This window comes from Arabidopsis lyrata, assembly GCF_000004255.2.
Source record: "Arabidopsis lyrata subsp. lyrata unplaced genomic scaffold ARALYscaffold_1, whole genome shotgun sequence".
In the NCBI taxonomy this organism is placed as follows: domain Eukaryota; kingdom Viridiplantae; phylum Streptophyta; class Magnoliopsida; order Brassicales; family Brassicaceae; genus Arabidopsis; species Arabidopsis lyrata.
Genome location: NW_003302555.1, coordinates 18448793 through 18470563, shown reverse-complemented (window position 1 = coordinate 18470563; position 21771 = coordinate 18448793). Strand labels below are relative to the sequence as shown.

At 41.9% G+C, this 21771-nt stretch overlaps 1 pseudogene; it reads left to right on the top strand.

The window, feature by feature from the left end:
* The first annotated feature begins 1457 nt into the window (after positions 1-1457).
* On the top strand, positions 1458-4133 carry LOC110224689 (annotated as a pseudogene).
* Positions 4134-21771: the final 17638 nt, after the last annotated feature.

The following is a 21771-nucleotide window of genomic DNA, read 5'->3' as shown; positions in this document are numbered from 1 at the left end:
TGGGTATAAGAACTACATTCCAACTCGGATCCCAAAAGCTAAAGTAGTGTTTTTCCAATTAGAAGCTCCAAAACCAAAAACTCATAAGACTTCGGCCACAGCCACAAATATTTGAGAAGCAATAAGAAGCTTTGTTAGTGTTTTTGGAGTGTGTTATGAATAGATCTCGTGTTTATGATTGGGTATAAGAACTAGAACCGCAACCGGATTCCAAAAGCTAAAGTAGTGTTTTACCGTTTAGAAGCTCCAAAACCGAAAACTCATAGGACTTTGGCCACACCCACAAAGATTTGAGAAGCAATAAGAAGCTTGGCTAGTGTTTTTCGAGTGAAATATGACTAGATCTCGTGTTTATGATTGGGTTTAAGAACTAGAACCGCAACCGGATCCCAAAAGCTAAAATAGTATTTTTCCGTCTAGATGCTCCAAAACAGAAAACTCATAAGACTTCGGCCACACCCACATATATTTGAGAAGCAATAGGAAGCTTGGCTAGTGTTTTTGTAGTGAAATATGACTAGATCTCGTGTTTATGATTGGGTTTAAGAACTAGAACCGTAACCGGATCCTGTGGATGTCGGATTCACACACTCAAGTATTTTTATTAATAGGGAAGATTATTCTTGAGGGACAAAAAATAGGAATGTAAAAAGCTTATGGATTGTTACGAAAATTGCTATAGTATTTCTTGCTCGAAGGAGAGATACCCTTTTCATGGCCATTGGCCTCTATACTTATACATAAAAAAACGACATTTAAGTGGCTAATTAAGTACAATTATTCCCTCTTAAATGTGTCCGTTTTGATCTTTGCTTTTAATGCTTAACGTTTGAATTTGAATTGATTCTGATCTTCATGGGCCTCGCCTTTTGGCCCAAATGTCCTTGGACTGACTTAACCATGACTTCGTCTCCGGGCTCGTGTCGAGGTGCAGTCACTTCGGATTCTCCTTACGGTGACAACCACTTCGACTGTTCTTTTGACTTGTGGGTATAATTGCTTTATCCCTTATGGGCCGTTATCCTGACTACGTGGCAATCTTTGGTTGGTCCTGGACCTTTGGTGCGGGATCCGACACCAACAATTAGCCCCCCAAGTTCTTCGAAGTGCCATTCCAATTCGGAGGACTTTAAATGCTTAAATGACCAAAGATTGCGCTCGAGAATCTTTCTGATTTTCCCGCCGAAAATCTCATCACTCCTTTAATTTCGGCACTAGCCATTTTTAATCGAATGACATCTGTCATCATTATGACCGTATATTAATTAATTACTATTAAAACGGGAAAAAAACCTTCCCACTCCCCACACAACTTCCGAGGCGGTTCCATCATTTAGCTTGTGTAAGGTAACTTCTTTTCATCATCATTTTCTACTTTTACGCTTTAATCGAAACTCCTCTCTTCTCTTTCCTCGCCGATTTTCTCTTTGCCAAAACTTGAATTTTTCATTCCTCCCAATGACTTCTGATTCCGATAGACCCGAGTCTCCGTCTTTCGATGAGAGGCGTTCTAGTAATGATGAATGCACCCGCCCTAATGATATTGCTGGTCCGCACTACAAAACCACCTGCACCCTTCAATCTCTCGAACGATTGAAGGAGCTCTTCCGAATTCCACCAGGAATTATGGCGGAGGTACAGATAGCCGATCCCACAGAGTCCCCAGGAAGCCACCGCGACGGCTATTTATGTGTATATGAGATCTATTTTAAAGGTTGCGGGCTGACCTTTCCCCTTCCCGAAGCCCTAGTTCGATACCTAGCGGCTCTTGAAATCGCTCTTCCTCAACTAACTCCCAATCTTCTTCGAACTATTCTCGGAATTATAACAATCGCGGCGGAGGCCGGATATGTTATCGGAGTCGCTGAACTAAACGAGCTTCTAAGCGTAAGAAGTTCATCAAAGAAACGGGGTATTTCTCAGCGTATCCGAACGCCAATAGAAACATCATCTCGCACCTTCCAAACAAGGATGAAAATTGGCACCATCCTTGGTTTCTAATTAAAAAAACTCCCGCTTCGATTGGAAATCTTGCAGATTTACTCCCATCAAAGTGGTCTGCGAAGCCTGGTAGAGATTAGGTCGCATATATCTTTTCCGGTTGTTTTATTATCTTTATTGACTAAAAACGTTGTTTCATTTCGCAGCTTTCGTCGCTTCCACTCTCCCATCTGAAGAGTTCATCGAATTCTTCAGAATAATTCTCGAAGGGGAAACCCTTTGGAATTCTTTCACTCTTGAACGATTCCTAGAAGCTAACCACAGACTCAGGATGAGTCTGCCGGGTCAACTTCACCAACTTCCGCCTCCTCCCTCAACTCAGGGGATGTCATCTCGGGCCCTTGCAGCCAAGCGTAAGGTGCTTTCCAAGCCGATAGCTGAGGCTTGTGAGGAGAAGAAAAAGTTTGTTGCGGCTTCTATAGATAAGAAGGACTACAGTAGGACCCTGCTGGTTGATGATGGCAGCACCGAAGGAGCCAGATCCGTCGTTTCTTTCAGATTAACTCCTCGTTGAGATCGTCGTGACGCACGTTCTCCTCGGAGGGACCGATCTCCTCGCCGTGATTCACCTCGTCCTTTCAGAGATGATTTTAGCAATGAACCTCTTAAGAACTTGGTTCGCAGGAAGAGAGACAAGTCCTCTCGTAGTGATTCTTCCCCGCGAAGGGAGAAGTCAAGGGCCCGGACTGACCGTTCACCTCGATCATCCCCTCCTACTGAACCAATGGGTCCTCCTCGACCAGTTGATATGTCTTCCTCTTCCCAGCCTGACAGCGAGAAGACTGCCCGAAGTGCATCTCCTAAAAAGGGAGATTCTGAATCCCGAGATGCTTCCTCGAAGTTGAAGCCTGTTCTTGTCCCCCAAGTCAAATCGCTTTCAGGTTTGGTGATTTATATTCACTTAAAAGTTTTTGTCGTTGTTTAGATTCCAATTTCTATAACTCTTCTTCCCTCGCAGCTATGGAGAAAGAAGGCAGCGTTTTCCGATGCTTCAAGACCCGATCGGGTTCGATCCTGCCAGACTTCGACAAGTGGCGTCCTGCGATTCGTGAACGCTATTTGCTTCATGCTCATCATTCATCTCGGGTTAGTTCTACTTTATTTTTCTGATTACGCTGCCGTTCTTTGAAATGACTCACCATCCCGGTTTTATGCATAATGCCAGGCTAACGGTGAGCTTAATGACATGATTGAACATTATGAGGGGCTGGTCATTGGTTGGGAAAAGGAGATTGACGCGTGGAAGAAAAAACTTTCTGCTCTTGAGGCTGAACTAAGCTCTTCTACCGGCTCCAAGCATGATCTGGAGGACAAGGTCGACAGTCTAACATCCGAGCTTGCGAAGATAAAGGGGGAGCTGCAGGACCAGTACGACCAGAATTTCAAACTCCAGGATGAGCTTTCTGGTGTTCAGGGTAGGCTTCACGAATCCGAATCAACCGCTGATTCCCTGAACAACCAACTTATTGAGCTTAACGCGAAGTACAAGGCGATCACCAAATTGCGTGATTCCGAGTTGGCAAGGTCGGCATCGAAAGCCAGAAAGGAGGTTAAGGGACGCGGGATGGAGTTGATCCAAGGGGCCATCCGCTTCATGCAGACCGAGAAAGCTAGGTCAGATTTGGAATCAGACATCAAGGAGCACGAGAGCAACCTGATTCTGTTGGATCAAATCCATGATACAGATTTCTTCGAGGAGCAAGAAAGGACCGAACTGTCGGCTAATCTTTCTGAAAAGTGGAGTCGCTTAGCAGCTCTTCCCACTTCGACCTTCAACCCGCAGGACTTCTAGGAATTCTTTACAGAATCGCCTCCTATAAGTGAATCGGGTCTAGACTGGGCAGGTAACGCTTGGCTCCTGACACTTACTACCTTTTTCTCACCTTATGTTTTTTTTTTTTTTTTTTTTTTTTTAAAAAAAAAAAAAAAATTGACTGGAACTGTCCTTCCCAGGCTCAAGTGAGACGGAAGATGTCGTCCCACCCGAAGTTCCAGCGGCACCGGAGGTCACCCCGAAGGATGGTTGTACTGTAGAGGGGGGACCAAGAGCTCCATCTGACCAAGCACCAGCCAAGGAGGCGAATGAAACTTTGGTTGCCGAGCCGGAGTCCGAGGTGGCTATCACTCCGTAGTGGGCTGCGTCCACTTTAAATTGGGAATTGTCCCATTTATTTTAAAACTTAATTTCGAACTTGTTTTTGCCTAAGGAGGCTTTATTATTTCTTTTGAACAAGATATTTGCCTGAGGAGGCTTTTAAACCTTTCTAGGTTTTGACCCCAAGGGGATTTGATTAAAATTATGTGCGGGTTTGCAAAGTCCGCTTTTAACCATTTATGGCCTTATGGTTATGCTTTCGAGATTTTTAGGCTGATCATACCTTTTTCTTAAGAATGCGAGAACTGAGCTCAGCTTAAAGCGAGTTCCCCACTTCGGGTTTAGACAACTCGATAAATTTATTGGGCTTGGGCCTTAGAAACTTTTGTCGTTAATGCGACGGTTGCTCTTTTCCTTCTTATTTCTTGAAAGTAGGAAAAGCGGCTCGTCTTTAATGCAATAATTGCTTTTTCTCGATTTTCCAAAAATGGTTTAAACACTAGGGCACGCCACCATTATTGAATTTTTATTCCCAAGGCAAACCTTAACCCTATTATAAATAGGAGTTTGTCCGGCTTTGATCTTTCCTCAAGAAACTTCATAACACCATATCAATGGAAAACGAAAACATAGGCCCCATTGATCCTGGCAGCCCACTCTTCTTGTCCGGCGACGGCTTTGAACCGGCCGGCGTTCTTTTCCCTCATGCCGTCTTTCACTTTCCTTCAAAGGAGAAGAAAGAGGCTTGCGAATTTATTGAAAAGGTTAATATCTGTCGTCTTTGACTAAAAACTTTTTGTTTCATCTTATTCATTCATCTTTATGCTAGGTCGCCGACAAACACCGTCGCTTGTGTGAAGAGAGACAGCGGCTAGGCCTCAAAAGGCAAACACTCGAGGCTCGCATCGCTCGGGTGGAGAGGAAAATACGGGCTTTGGAAAGTGACCCCTTTCAATGGGAATGGCGGAACTTTGATTCTGTCGCTAAGATCCCGAAGATGCTCCGGATGTATCTTCGTGCTAAAGGAGTTCCGGGTCCCGTGAATGCTCCGGTCCATACCGTTCCATCCGACAGCGAGGAAGAAGACGAGGAGGAGATCAGTACCAGTCGGAAACGCGTTCGGGATCATCCCGAAGTGGATGCCAAGAACAAGGCGTCCACTTCAAAAACTAAACCGGCGATGAAGGAGCCTGTTCCTGAGCCTCTTCCATAAATGTTCTCTAACTTCTTCACTTATTTTGAACTCGTAATGGGCTTCGGGCCCTTTTTATTTATGGAAACATTTGCAATTTTCCTTACTCTTCGAATATTCTCGGAGATGCGTCTTTTAATGCAGGATCTGTTCAAGGGCATAAATCTCTCCGCGAATCACTCCATTCCTAGGATAGAATCCGCAGCTTACTTAGGAATATGACATTCCTATAAATTATAGTCTCAACTTCTCTTTTCTCCTCACCGCTCTTTTTCATTTTAACAGGTATGGAGTTCAACCTTCGATGTTCAGAATCTATGCCCGACTTTTCCAGGGTCGGAATGATGAACGAAGACGTTCCAAATGAGCCAAAAAGGCAGCCTCTTCCACCTCGCGGTTTCTTCAGGTCTCAGATCCGAGCTCCGTGCACTTTGATCAGGGATCTCCCAATCAGGGACCAAGGAACAGCAACGGCATTCATAGAGGCGCTTACGCTTCAACATCGGAAGCTTACATTGGAAAAGAGGAGACTCCAGAAGAGGATTAATCGGATGCAACGCAGGCTTACTATGGTATCGAGAGATCTTCACATCCTTGGCTCTCACCCCGGAGAATGGATCGAGCTTGGAATCTCCGACTTTGCTCGAATTTCGAACTGCATGATGCCAATCCTCGATCTTGCTGGTCAAGAAGTTGAAGTGTTCTGCTCGTCAACAAGATTTCCCTAATCCGAAGTGTACGATGAAGGATATTCCATTTTATTTGTTTGAATAAACGCTCTATTTCCAATCTCTTGTATGTTCGCATAGCCGAACCTTTATTTTCTTCACTTGTTTGCTCAATCGAACCTTTTCCTTTAATAAAGAAATAAAACAAATTTTTATTAATAGCTGAACTCGTTTCCGAGCTGCCTACGTACCCATTTCGGGATCAAGCCACACCGTAGTTCATGTACATAAAAAATGCATGAAGCTTTAAACATAAAACTTCTTTAGGTTGATCACATTCCAAGGTCGCTTGACTGGACTGTCTTCTAAGTCTTTCAACCTATAAACACCGTTCCGAACCACTTCGGTAATAATGTAAGGTCCTTCCCAATTAATACCGAGTTTACCGGCACCTTCTTCTTTTTTGTTGTCAAAGACGCGCCTTAACACATAATCTCCCACGAAGAACGGCCTACTTTTAACTTTAGAATTGTAATATCGGGCTGCTGCCTGCTGGTAATTCTGAATCCGAATCAAAGCTTGATCACGCCTTTCATTTATGGTATCTAGTGAATCATTAAGCATTGCTGAATTTTCTTCCTCCTTTAATGGTGCTTCTGTTCGGCGAAGTCCGGGTACGTTGAGTTCAGCTGGTACTACTGCCTAAATGCCATAAACCAAAGAGAATGGAGTTTCTCCGGTAGGTCGCCTAGGGGTTGTACGATAGGCCCATAGGACGGGTTGGAGTTCTTCATACCATCCTCCCTTTAGATGATTCAAACGTTTCTTGAGATAGCTCAGTATCGTCTTGTTCGCGGCTTTAGCTTGACCGTTTCCTTGCGGATATCGTGGAGTAGAGTAACTGACTTTGATTCCCCAGTCCGCACAAAAGGCATCAAACTCTTGTGAAATGAATTGCGGCCCGTTATCAGTGACTATTTTATACGGAACTCCATGCCGACATATAATATTCTTCCAAATGAAAGTCTTCACCGCCGAATCCTTGATGCCAACATATGCCTCAACTTCAATCCACTTCGAAAAGTAGTCCGTCAAGACCAAAAGGTATTGTACACCTCGAGTTGACTTGTGCAATGGTCCGATGATGTCCATTGACCATCTCATAAACGGGTATGGGGCGGAGATGGAAGAGAATAACTCCGAAGGTTGATGGATCAATGGTGCATGGAGTTGGCAGCGCTTACATCTTTGGGCGAATTTAACACAATCCCTGATCATAGTGGGCCAGTAGTATCCCATTCTTTTAACTTTAAAAGCCATAGCTCTTCCTGATGAATGACTCCCGCATAACCCTTCATGTACTTCGCTCATGACGATTTCGACTTCGGGCCCAAAAATGCATAATAGGTAAGGGTCACTGACACCTCGTCTATATAATGCATCCTTTGATAAACAAAATTTCGCGCTAACAATTTTCATTTTCCTGGCCTGCCACTTATTCTTTGGGAGCTCGCCTGTCATGATGTAGCGCTTTATTGGCTCCCTCCAGTCAGCCCCCCAGTCTTTAGCCGGAATTTGGTCAACCTTATGAAATACTCGTGGCTCTGGCTCGGGATATTCGTTTGGTTCAAGAACATCCTCGTCGATTAACGGCTCGGTTTCTAATATCGTTTCTGGAATCACATCTTCTGCTAAGACAATAGGTTCCTTGTTAGATGTGTTTGATCCCTTTGACTTCCTCCGTTTGTTAGGTGGCGGTTCGATCTCTGGTTTGCCACGGTCACGTGCTGCTGCTCGAGACCTTGTAACGACGAGGGTTTCTTTGTTGTCTTGAATGCTTCGCTCCGAAATGCATTCCACTGGAATAACTCTTTTCAACTCAGGATCTGATGTTGACGCTAATGCGGCAAGTGCGTCCGCAGTTGTATTCTCTCCCCGAGGTATGCGGATTAATTCGAATTTCGAGAAATTTTTAGATAGATCCTTCACCACTTCGAGGTATGCTTCCATTCTTGAGTCCTTGGCTTCATAGTCTCCATTAAACTGGTTAACTACTAATTGCGAATCACAATAAGCCACTATTTCCTTAGCTCCAACTCCTTGTGCCAATCGAAGTCCGGCAATCAGGGCTTCGTATTCTGCCTCGTTGTTGGAGGCATTGAATAACAATCGGAATGACTGTTCTAGAATTTCTGATGTTGGAGACTCCAACTTGATTCTCACTCCGGATCCTTGTTTTGTTGAAGACCCGTCTACATGTAATTTCCAAGTTTGGTTCTCCGGTTGCTCTATCGTTCCAGGTATTGGTAGCTCGGTCAAGAAGTCTGCTAAAACCTGAGCCTTCATACTGATCCGACTTTTGAATTCTATATCGTACTCGCTTAATTCCACCGCCCATTTCGCTAAACGTCCGGACTGACTTGGACTATGAAGTATTGTTCGGAGTGGTTGGTTGGTTAATACTACAACCGGATGGAATTGAAAATATGGGCGCAGCTTTCGAGCCGAAGTCACCACCGCGAGTGCGAGTTTTTCCATCATTGTGTATCTGGTTTCCGGATCTGTCATTGACTTACTTACGTAGTAAATTGGCTTCTGTTCCCCGTGGTCTTCCCGAACCAAGACTCCACTAACCGCATGGTTTGAAACCGATACGTACAAATAAAGTTTTTCATCCACTTCTGGTTTGGACAGTATAGGTGGAGTGGTTAAATATGCCTTAAGCTGCCCAAAAGCTTCTTCACACTTCTCATCCCAAAGGAATCCTTTTTTTCCTTTTAGAATTTGGTAGAAAGGTAACGACTTATCTGTTGATCTCGAGATAAAACGATTCAAAGCCGCAATCCGCCCAGTCAACCGTTGTACTTCCTTGAAGTTTCTTGGAGATGGCAAGTTTAGAAAGGCGTTAATTTGATTTGGATTGGCTTCAATCCCTCTTTCTGTCACAATATAGCCAAGAAATTCTCTTGATGGGACTCCGAATGTGCACTTCGCCGGGTTCAGCTTTATTTGATATTTATTGAGAATATCAAAACATTCTTCTAAATGTTTAACGTAATCTTCTTTCTTTAACGATTTAACCAATATATCATCTATGTAGACTTCCATTGTTTTCCCGCGATGATGGTGGAACATTTTGTTAACCAACTGTTGATAAGTTGCCCCTGCATTTTTCAAACCGAAAGGCATTACCTTATAACAATAGATACCTCTATCAGTGATAAATGACGTTTTTTCCTGGTCTTCGGGGTTCATCATTATTTGATTATAACCCGAGAAGGCATCCATTGATGTTAACAGCTCATTCCCAGCGGTGGATTCTACAAGTCGATCTATATGCGGGAGCGGGAAACTGTCTTTGGGACATGCTTTATTGAGGTCTGTGAAGTCGATGCAAACCCTATCTTTCCCATTCCTTTTGACAACAACAGTGTTTGCTACCCACTCTGGGTATTGCACTTCTCTTATGGACCCTATCTTCAAAAGTTTATCCACTTCGTCATTTACTATTTTTGCTCGCTCCACTCCAAGCTTTCTTCTTTTTTGTTTCACCGGTTTGAAGCTCGGATCCACGTTTAGTTCATGATAAATTATACTTGGATTTATGCTAGGCATGTCCGCCGCTGACCACGCAAACGATGTTTTGTTTTTCCTCAAGAGTTCGATCAAAGCTTCTTTTATTTGGCCAGTCAAAGTTGCCCCAATTCGAATTTTTCGGTCTGGTTTGTCTTTTTCCAACACCACTTCGATTACTACATCATCTTTTTTCTGCCCGCTAAGAAATTTTGTTCTTAGTCCCTCTTTTGCGGGCTTCGTTAATTGCTATTGAATCTTCATACGGTGGCTAGCTAGATAACACGTCTGTGAAGCTTCTTGATCTCCCCGAATTGTTTCTACTCCTCTTGATGTTGGAAATTTGATACATTGATGATATGTAGAGGGGACTGCTTTCATTTGATAAATCCAGGGAGTCCTGAGGATGATGTTGTAAGCTGCGGGCTTATCGAAGACAACGAAGTCCACGATCTTCGATACCTTTTTGGCAAGGACCGGTAGCTTGATTGTTCCGAGAGACATGGCTGACTCACTTGTGAATGCAACTAATGGAGAAGGAGGCCCTACTATGTCCGCCCGACTAATTCCCATTCTTTCTAAAATACTTAAAAAGATCAAATCGACCGAACTGCCTGTATCTATAAGGATCCTTGATACTTCGAAGTTGGCAACGTCAAGGGTAATGACTAGAGCATCATCATGAGGTCTTTCGAGGTGCCGCGTTTCTTCTTCATTAAATGATACTGATGCACCTTGAAAATCGACTTCTTCGCTCAAGCTTGCTTTGAGTAGGACATTTCGTCTATGTTTCTTGATGGAACTTATCGAATCTCGACAAAATTTGGAACCTCCTAGAATAACATTGATCTTACCCTTAGAGTTCCTTGGTTCTTCCTCGTTGGTTAACCTTGGTCTTTTGGAATTTTGATCTTTGGAATTTTCCTTTGCTTCGTGATATTCCTTCACAAAATCTTTTATATCGAATTTGGAAAGATCTCCACTGGCCCAAAGTTCTGCGAGGTACCTTTTAAGAACGCTACAATCCTTGGTTAAATGTCCGGTTACTTTATGAATGTCGCAATATAAACTTTCATCACGGACCCAAGTGTTTAATCTTCCTTTCCCTTGAAATTGCTTTCCGACGGTACTATTGAAGGGTTGCGACCCAAATTTCTTTGGTCCTTTATTCTCCCTAGGTTCAAACTTCTTGGTAGGGATGGTGATTGCCGGCTTTTCTTTCTTATTTCTTTTGGCAAAATTTTCTTTTTCGTCCTCTACCTCCATCCAGTTGTTTGCGCGGAATAGTGCATCTTGAATTGTGTCTGGTTTATGAAGTATTAAATCTTCTTTAAACCTTGAATCATGTCACAATCCCTTTCGTAGGGCGGATAAAGCCGATTGTTGCAAGATTCTTGGGAGCTTTGACAACACTCCTTTGAATTTGGTGATGAAAACTCGAAGTGATTCATTTGATCCTTGTGATAGGTTCCAAAGATCGGCATCCGAAATGCTTTTATCCATAAGGATGGAATATTGCTTTAAGAATACAGCTGATAGCTCGTCGAAATTGCTGATCGAACCCGGCTCTAATTGGGTGAACCACATTAAAGCTTGGCCGCATAGATTTTCCGAAAAAATCTTGCAGTAACCTGCGTCCTCATCAGCTTCATCCAATTTGACTCTTCCGGCAGCTATCAGGAAAGCTGCGAGATGGCTTTTTGGAACCTCTAATCCGCTGTAAGGGTCCAACTTGAGCTTCCGGGAATCTTTGATTCTCAAACTCGCAATTCGAGAGATGAAAGGTGTTCGCCTAGCTTCTTCAATGACTCGATTGATGTCTGGCTCCGAACTTGTAGCTTGATGGAACTTTGACTTCATTTCTTTTAGTTCCTGGCTAACCTTCTTCATAGTCTCGAACTGGTCGAGGTTTTCCTGCTCATATTGATCTGCAAGTTGAGCTTCATCTTCGAGCTGTGCCTCTCCATCCAATGGCTGAACTACATTATTAGTAGCACCAGGAGTTGTTTGTCCGCTGGTTTCATTTCGTACAACGGAACTTGGCGAGTTGAATATCCTCCTTCGGATTCCCACAGGATTTCCTGCACTTAAAGGGCGAACACGAGTTTGTATAGTATTGACGTTTTGACTAAGAGATACCTGGGATGTTTGCAACGTATCGACGGCCTTTTCCACATCCGAGAACTTTTGTGATATGTCCGACATGGTTTGCTGCATAGCTTTGAGGGTTTCGGCCAATGATGTCTCAATGGCGTCTCCTCCGGACATTGCTGCTTATCTCGGAAATGTTGAAAAATCTGACCACTCAAGAATCCTCAATCCCCACAGGCGGCGCCAAAATGTGGATGTCGGATTCACACACTCAAGTATTTTTATTAATAGGGAAGATTATTCTTGAGGGACAAAAAATAGGAATGTAAAAAGCTTATGGATTGTTACGAAAATTGCTATAGTATTTCTTGCTCGAAGGAGAGATCCCCTTTTCATGGTCATTGGCCTCTATACTTATACATAAAAAACGACATTTAAGTGGCTAATTAAGTACAATTATTCCCTCTTAAATGTGTCCGTTTTGATCTTTGCTTTTAATGCTTAACGTTTGAATTTGAATTGATTCTGATCTTCATGGGCCTCGCCTTTTGGCCCAAATGTCCTTGGACTGACTTAACCATGACTTCGTCTCCGAGCTCGTGTCGAGGTGCAGTCACTTCGGATTCTCCTTACGGTGACAACCACTTCGACTGTTCTTTTGACTTGTGGGTATAATTGCTTTATCCTTTATGGGCCGTTATCCTGACTACGTGGCAATCTTTGGTTGGTCCTGGACCTTTGGTGCGGGATCCGACACCAACAGATCCCAAAAGCTAAAGTAGTGTTCACTACAAGAAATTTGTTCATTGATAGCATAACGTAATAGCACGGATTACTCAACTGCTATTAAAGATTTTTTACAAATTTTGTTTTCGTATGATAGCGTTTTATAAACGCTAATACATAAATTTACTAATATAGCATGGTTTTAACGCTATGATAGAATTCCTCTAGCCCGGGAAACTAAAATGACTCATACCGCGAAACACTTAAAAGAAAGTTTTGTCTTTTTTGCGAACAGACTAATTTTCCCCTCTTTGCTCGAGAAAACCCTAAGACTTAACCACACTCTCTCAAACCGACGAATCGATTCCTGGAGCCACCGATTGACATCGCCACCGCCGTCGTTGAAATTAGCCGCCGTCAAAGCCGTACCGGCGACAGAAAACCTGATTTCGGTCCTAATTCTCCGATTAAACCATCTCTCTTAGTTCCAAATCGAAGGCATGTCTCTCTGAATCTGTAGATTTATTTCCTCCCTTTCGTTAACCTAGCTAGAGTTCTTTTAGCTGTCGTGAAACTCGACAACTGTTTTGTTTCTTAAAGTCTGGATTTATGGGTTTCTCTGATTCGACTCTTCAAAGTTTTTATCTTTTGCATGTCCGTGTTCTTTGCTTAATTAGTACTATTTGTTTGTGTGATTTGATTTTTCCGTAGCTTGATAAATAGGATGCACAATTTTGCTTTCGGAATCTTAGATTTTTAGATAACTTGTATTGACCTATTCTCGAGATTTAGAAGTTTTTGTTGACATTCTATTACAACTATTTGTATTGACTTGTTCTTTAGATCTTTTCAGTGCTTGTAATGACATGGTCTCTGAATCTTTAGCTTATTTCGGGAACTTGTCAAACACATTATTGCATAAACAACACACATGAAATTAGATATAATCATTCTATTTTTTTTTTTTTTTTGCAAGTGCTGCTGTGTAAATAATGGGAATGTGAAGCTGATATTTGGCTCTTATAACACGACAGGTTAGTATCATCTTGAACATTACTGTGGCTTTTTGTCTTGAACATTACTGTGGGTTATTTTGTCTTGAAAATTTGACATTTGAGAAAAAGTCTTTCAGTCAAAGTCTGTCTGTTTGCCAATATATATGTTAAGTTTGATTTGTTTAATATATGGTGATATGTGTTTGATATAGTTCATTGATCTCTTCTTAGATTGACTTATATCGACTGTTTACATTGTGGTAATTTGAGTTTCTGGCTTAATATAAAGTGATTTTGATATGTTTCAAGAGTCTTTCATTTAATCTGAAATAGTTCTTATGGTACTAAAGGTTTTAAAATACGTTTACAATTTATAATGGTGGACAAGGATTGGGTGCATCTTTGCAGGTAAGATTTTTATTTCTATAGGCTAGTTTCGGTAGGAAAATTGGAGATTTTACATCTCCTTTTTATTCACCTTTTAACTCTTCACTGAAGAGTTGATTTTATAATGATTTTTTTTTTTTACTCTTTAACTCTTCTTTGAAGAGTTGATCCTGCTTATGAGAGAGAGGCTACAAAGTTTGTACGAGATGTGGCTGCGGCTCTAGGAGGCGTAGATATGATTATATGTCCTTGCATTGATCGTCGCAATATAGATCGTCACTCAGCCTCTGTTGTTGTTGATCATCTTGTAACAAGGGGAATGGATGAGGCATATAAGCTGCGGTGTGACTGGTATCATCATGGAGAATCAAACTCTAGGGTTGAAAGTGATACCAACGTGAGTCAGTGGAATGATGAGGTCTTTGGGTTATATCAAGCTGCTGAATTTTTGGATGAAGAGTTTGCTTCTAAGGTTGACTTGAATGAGATTGCAGAGTGTGATGACAAGAAAGAAGATGAGTTCCTTGAAAAGCTTGCAGATGCTGAAACGCCGTTATATCCAAGTTGTGTAAACCATAGCAAGCTGTCGGCTATTGTATCTCTGTTTAGACTTAAGACAAAAAAAATGGATGGTCTGACAAGAGCTTCAATGATCTTCTAGAGATATTGCCGGAGATGTTACCAAAGGATAATGTGTTGCACACATCACTGTATGAGGTGAAGAAGTTTTTGAAATCTTTTGATATGGGTTACCAGAAGATCCATGCATGTGTTAATGACTGCTGCCTATTCAGAAAGAATTACAAGAAGCTCGACAGTTGTCCTAAATGCAGAGCTTCAAGATGGAAGACTAACTTGCACACTGGTGAAATAAAGAAAGGTGTCCCACAGAAAGTATTAAGGTACTTTCCGATAATCCCACGCCTTAAGAGAATGTTTAGGTCTGAGGAAATAGCTAAGAATTTAAGGTGGCATTTTAGCAACAAAAGCAGTGATGGAAAACTCCGTCTCCCTGTAGATTCAGTAACATGGGATCAGATGAATGCCAAATACCCGTCATTTGCAGCTGAGGAAAGGAACCTGAGGCTTGGACTTTCCACAGATGGATTTAATCCATTCAACATGAAGAACACTAGATATAGTTGCTGGCCTGTTTTGTTGGTTAACTACAATCTGCCTCCTGATTTATGCATGAAGAAGGAGAACATCATGTTGACTTTGCTAATTCCTGGTCCACAACAGCCTGGTAATAGCATAGACGTATACCTAGAACCACTTATAGAGGATCTATGCCACCTGTGGGACAATGGGGAGTTGACATATGACGCTTTCAGTAAATCAACATTTACTCTTAAGGCAATGTTGCTTTGGACGATTAGTGATTTCCCTGCTTACGGGAATCTAGCTGGCTGCAAAGTAAAGGGATGTCCTCTATGTGGGAAAAATATCGATAGCATGTGGTTGAAGTTCAGTAGAAAACATGTCTACATGTGCCACAGAAAGGGTCTGCCACCAACACATCATTTCAGAATGAAGAAGTCTTGGTTTGATGGAAAAGCTGAAAATGGCAGGAAGAGGAGAATATTAAGTGGTCAGGAAATTTACCAAAACCTGAAAAATTTTAAGAATAACTTTGGGACTTTGAAACAATCTGGAAAGTAAAAGGAAAAGGACGGTTTGTATTGAAGCAGGCTCTGATAGTGATGATGAGTCAAGTGAATCAGAGGAGGATGAAGAGGACCAAGTAGATGAGGAGGAATTATCAAGATGGAAGAAAAGGTCAATTTTTTTCAAGTTAGCTTATTGGCAGGTGTGTTCTACATTGATGTTATTCTAGTATTATCTCAGATTTCATCAATAAATCATTGACTAATATTTTTTTTGTTTCTTGCTTCTGTGGTGGTTGTATAGGAACTTCCTGTGAGACACAACTTAGATGTCATGCATGTGGAGAGAAATGTGGCTGCAAGTATTATATCGACATTGTTGCATTGTGGGAAATCCAAGGATGGACTAAATGCTCGAAAAGATTTGGAGGTGCTTGGTATTAGAAAGGATTTGCATCCTAAAACCAAAGGAAAAAGAACATACCTTCATGCAGCTTCTTGGTCCCTATCAAAGACAGAGAAGAAGATCTTTTGTAAACGGCTTTATGACTTCAAAGGTCCAGATGGGTACTGCTCAGACATATCAAGAGGCGTCTCACTAGATGAGTGTAAGGTCTCAGGTCTTAAATCACACGATTATCACGTCTTAATGCAACAACTTCTGCCTATTGCTCTTAGCTAGAATAATGATCTTCTATTAACACAATGTATTTTTGGGTTTCAAAGTTTTTTACAGGGACCAAGACCTAACTCTGTGAACAAATGCAAACTACTGGATTTGTCTTCAGATGAGGTTGTTGTTGCAGAAGGACGTTGGCAGACACAAGAACAAAACGCATTAGTCAATGGGCTTCCTCTCGGACCAGCAGTAGTAAAGATATTTGTCGATGCAGTTCTTCAACCAGAGACTTTTATATGGAGGCCAACGATGGATGTGACATACTTTGAGGACTGTTTAATGTCTTATGTAGCATGGCCTGTCCAAGACCAAACTCTACTTAAAAACTTTAGCCATATTCATCACAAGACAACCTAACATTTGTTCCAATCTACACACACCTTCAGATCATCAATTCCCTTTAACATTGATTAAGCTCAAACCATGAATCAAGCACAACATTGTTGAAGAACTCATTTGGTTTAAAGGACAAGGCTGAGAAACAAAGATGGTTCCTCTGTAAATGGTTTCAGACTTTTTCACAGTAACAGGGAACTCTCATGAATGGACAGAGCTTTAGTAGAATGCTAAAGGTTAGAACCAACCTACGCATACAAGAACAGACCCCATCTACCCAAATAACCATAATCATATCAAACTCCATAGATGGTCCTATTTCTAAACCCCATAAATGATCCTAACTCTACCCTTTTGCACTCAAGGCATGTTTCAATAATCTCTTGGATCAACCCATTCTTTGTTTTTGGTTTTTGTTCTAAGGAGAGGTTTTCTTTTAGACTTTCTAGCGGATTGGGACTTTCTTTAACAACTAAGGCTCTTCTTCTCATCTCGTGACTTAAGACAACTCTAGGCTTTTGCCTTTCTTTTTACTTTGCACAGAGCCTAACTTCTTTTATTTTCAAGCTTTCCAATTCCTTTACTAGACTAACATGATATTCTTTTCTGTTTCACTTCCATCTCCTAAGAACAATAACACTTGTCTTTCTTTCTCAATTTTATTCCAAACACATTCCCAAACCCAAAGTAAAACTCCCACCTAGTCCTATCTAGCCCAAAAAGCGTGGACTAGAACTACATGGGATACCATTCTTGTCGGTTCATACCTAACACTTTCTACCAAGCTCAATCCGGAAATAGGCCTCACACACACACAAATTTATTCAGGGCTTGAAAGAAAGGTTAGGTTCAGGGTGGGGGAAACTATTCCAATGATGGGAATCAGCTACTTGGATTAGCAAGAGTGGTAGAAGGTGAAAGAAAATCCAAGTATGTGTATTGGTAGCCACAAGTTCAACAACAATGCAAAGACATGATAATTATAAGTCAAGTTCAGGTTCTAATAGATAGGGAAAAGAATCTCATCAAGCATGCTTCAATTAAAACAAGAGAGTCAAGTTGTGAATTCCAAATATGGTGCAGTTTTAATTCAAGTTCTATCACAAGCATTAAACAACTAGTAACGAAGGCATTGAATTCATTCAGTAAATGAGCATGCTTACAAGGTTATCTCATCATCATCCCCTATGCATATGCAACAATCCTATATGACACATTCTAGATTCAATCCTAAAATGACAATGCAGCTACATGAACACTCTGTTTTTGTGAAATCTTTTTCAGAAATTTTTCAAATTTTTAGGGTTTTTTTTTCAATGACATAAATGAATGCAGACAATATGCACAATGCAAGAAAAATTTGAAAACAAGAACAAAGCAAACACATCAGATACTTCCTGAGCCCTCCCCCAAACTTAAATCACACAGTCCATTTTGTGACCAAATTTGGAAGAGAGTACTAAGGACAAATAAATAAAGAAAGAAAACATGAGATGGTATAAACAATGGGGAAGTGGAGTTGTTACCTCAACTGAAGAAGGAGTTGATGTTCTCATCAATGCTTGCTCGTGTAAACATCATACTCGACCATGTTTCTTCATCAGCATGTGGCCTCGCATGATAGAGTGACATGTTGAAACTTCAAAAATCTTGAGACTAAAACCCCATTGATACTCGATCACACAGCTTCACTTGCTCTTTGCCCTTGTGGTCGAGTATTCTATTGCACTCTGAGCTAGAATCCACTTCACTTTGCACTTGACACACATTTCCTGAAAACCAAAACACTACCAAAACACATTAAAATAACAAGGAAATAAAAATATGTACATGGATAGACATGGGACTTCCTCCCAAGTGAGCTTGTTTTAAGTCTCTAAGCTTGACTCCTCACACTCATTAGGCTTAGGGTGGTTTGCAGAGAGGAAATGAGGTCTCCTCTTCTCCTTGAGTGGAGTGATCATCATACTCAGCAAGCTTTTTTGACGGGTTTGCGATTGGATACTCAGTGGTCCTTTTCTCGAAGTAAGTTTCTTTTTGATCAGGAGGATAGTCTTCTTCTCTAGACAAGTCCAATGTGAATTCACATCCTTCTTTGCTAAGCTGAGTAGTTGCTCCATCATTTGGGACGTCTTTGATGTTGAGTGGCACTTGGTTGGCTTTTCCATGGAGCTCTTTGATTTGATCCTTCAGCTCTTTCACAATGTCTGCTAACTCCCTTATGGCTTTGTCCTGCCATTTGGACCTCTCCTTGAGTTCCAACCAATCATTTGATGCTAGAGTGCTTACTTTAAGCTGTTGCTCGAGCTGTTCAGTCGAGCATGAGCTCTCAGGGCCAGTTGGAGGCTTCTTCGAGTTGTTGGTGGAATCAGTTGGTCGAGCATGTGTTGAACTTACTTCATTAGCTCTCATAACCTTTGTTTCAGACCCCATCAATCCCTTGTGTAAGTCTAAGGACTTCTCAGAACTCAAAGTCTCACTAGGGAGATACCCAGCTTTACCACTCTTGATCAAAACAGTTTTTAAGTAATCTTCTTCAGCAAGTTCCTCTAGCAGTTCATCAGCTAGCCGATCCATTTCCTCAACTAAGAAGGTTTGTCCTTCTATTGTCGGCTTTTGCATATCATCATTGATGTCAAACTTCATTTTTAAATCCTTCCCCATATTAAGATCAATCTTCCCTTGCTTAACATCTATGATTGCTCCAGCTGTAGCCAAGAAGGGCCTTCCTAAGATCAAGGGATCTTTTGGTTCTTCATCCATGTCCAACACTACGAAGTCTGTATGCACCTCCAGATTTCCAATCTTGATAGGCAAATCTTCTAATAACCCATGAGGTAGTCTAACAGACCTATCAGCCAAGATCAAGGAGATGTTGCAGTATTTATACTTGTTAAAACCCAACCTCTTAGCTACTGAGAGTGGCATGAGACTTACTGATGCTCCTAGGTCACAAAGGCATTTATTGAAAGTCAATGGACCTAGGGAGCATGGTAGAGTAAATGAACCAGGGTCTCCTAGCTTTTCTGGGACAACCTTCTTCTGTATGATGGCACTGCACTCATGGCTCACAACTGTTGTTCTCTGAACCTCTTGAATTCTCTCCCTGATCAATTCTTTCAGAAACTTGTGGGAATCCGGAATAAGCGCGAGAGCATCAACAAGAGGTATCCTGGCTTCAACGTTTTTAATGTTCTCTGCAAACATAGCTCTGTACTTATCTGCCAACATTTTCTTTTGTCTACCAGGAAATGGAAGTGGGGGCTTGTAAGGAGGAGGAACAAAAACCTTCTCCTTGTTCTTAGCAGCAACTGGTTTTTCAGCAGGTATAGCCGCTACTCGAGTTGTTGATCGAGTATGTCCATCGAGTACTTCAGCTGGTTTGTCAACTTGATCTTCATTGAGACTGAAATCCTGCCCATCTTGGTCTGCACTGTCCTCAGTGACTGGCTTGGGTCCCTCTCGGGTGGATAACTCTCTTCCACTCCTTAGGGTGATAGCATGAACATTAGCATACTCCTTTGGATTCTGAATTGCTTTCCCTGCGAGTTGCCCTGGAGGTTTCGGAGCAGAAGTGGATGCAGATTGTCCCTCTAAGTATCGGACCTTGGAGCTCAATGCTTCCACTTTTACATTCAGGTCATTGTAGCTACAATCCAACTTATGGTGTAATTCAGATATCTTCTAAGCAATCTCCATGGAGCCAGAGGCTTGTCCTTGGAGAAGTTGTTGTAGCATTTGCTTCATGTCAGAATCAGGAACAACAGGACCTTGGTGTTGCTGAGGTGCATACCCAGGTGGTGGTTGCTGCTGGTAGTTCCCCTGAAATTGTTGCTTGGGAGCAAAACCTTGGTTGTAGGGAACAAAAGGTTTATTCTGACCCTGCTGTTGTTGTGGAGGATACACTTGATCCTGTGGATTAGCAACGTTGGTGCTGCGGTAAGAAAGGTTGGGGTTGTTAGTCTTGAAGTTGTTATAACCTTTGTAGCCACCTTGATTGTTGATGTAGCTGACCTCTTCATATTGGTTCCCCTCCCCATCTTGGACTTGATACTGGTCGTCATCAACTAGGAAGTGCACATGCTTCTGCTGGCCAAGGAGAATCCTATCCAGTTTCTCATTAAGAGCTTTCATCTCTTTCCTGTGTTTATCATCCGAGTCAGCTGTTCCTCTGATGGTCCTGTCGCAGTCCTCGTTGTAATTTCCATCTGACTGAGCTAAGTTCTCAACTAATTCCCAGCCTTCAGCAACATCCTTGTTCTGGAAATTCCCATTGCTCGCAGTATCAAGGAGCATTCTGATCCGTGGAAGAGCACCTCTGTAGAGTGTGCTGAGCAGTGAGGCTTTACTGAAGCCATGATGTGGACATTGGTTGGTGTAACTTTTGAAGCGCTCCCAGGCTTCACAGAAGCTTTCTCCATTCTTTTGGGCAAAACCAGAGATCTCATTCCTGAGCCGTGCAGTCCTTGCGTTGGAGAAGAATTTTGTAAGAAAGGCCTTCTTGCAGTCATCCCAGGATGTGATGGATCCAGGTGGAAGATTCTTTTCCCAGATGTGTGCTTTGTCACCCAAGGAGAATGGGAACAACCGGAGCTTGAATCCATCTTCACTGACTCCGTTGATTTTTGTTAGGCTGCAGAGCCTATCAAATTCGTCTAAGTGGTCGAGTGGGTCTTCCATAGGCAGACCATGGAACTTGTTTCCCTGAATCATCGAGATGAGACCACTTTTAATCTCGAAGTTGTTGTTTTGGACAGCAGGAGGCACAATCCCTTGCCTCTGATGGTGGTTTCTTGGTGCATCTCCAGCACCAATGTTTGCAGGCAGATTGTTGACATCTTGTTCATCAGCCATTCTGAAAGGATGGTTGTGTTCAAGGTCTGTAGTGTCTCTCCTTTCCCTTAGTTCTCTATCAATACGGTCAATGTTATCGTTGAAAAGGAGGTTCTGGTTGCCTTTTGATCGAGTTTGCATACAGCAGGGTTGTACCTGGATCAAAAAGACAACAAGAAAAACAAAAAGTTAGTAACCTAAGTGAAAATTGAAATAGAACTTGATCTAAGCAAGTCTGAAATCTCAAATGTAACAAACAAACACCCAAATGGCAACGGCGCCAAATTGATAGTAGGATTTTAGCTAAGATCAATTATCCTTAAAGTACTATCATGTCATTGCAGTATTTAAGGTGTCAATCCAAATGGGTGTGATGCTAGCAATCAAGATGCAATCAGATATCACAGAGTCAAGCCAAGCAATAACAGGTTTTGGTGTTGTTAACAGCTCTAGCGATCATGCAGATAACATAAATTCTAACTATAACAGGCAATATACTCGATCACACAGCTTGATGCCAAGCACTGGATGTGGTCGAGTATCAGGTCGAGTAATTTAACAGAAACTGTAAACAGGGTACTCGACTGC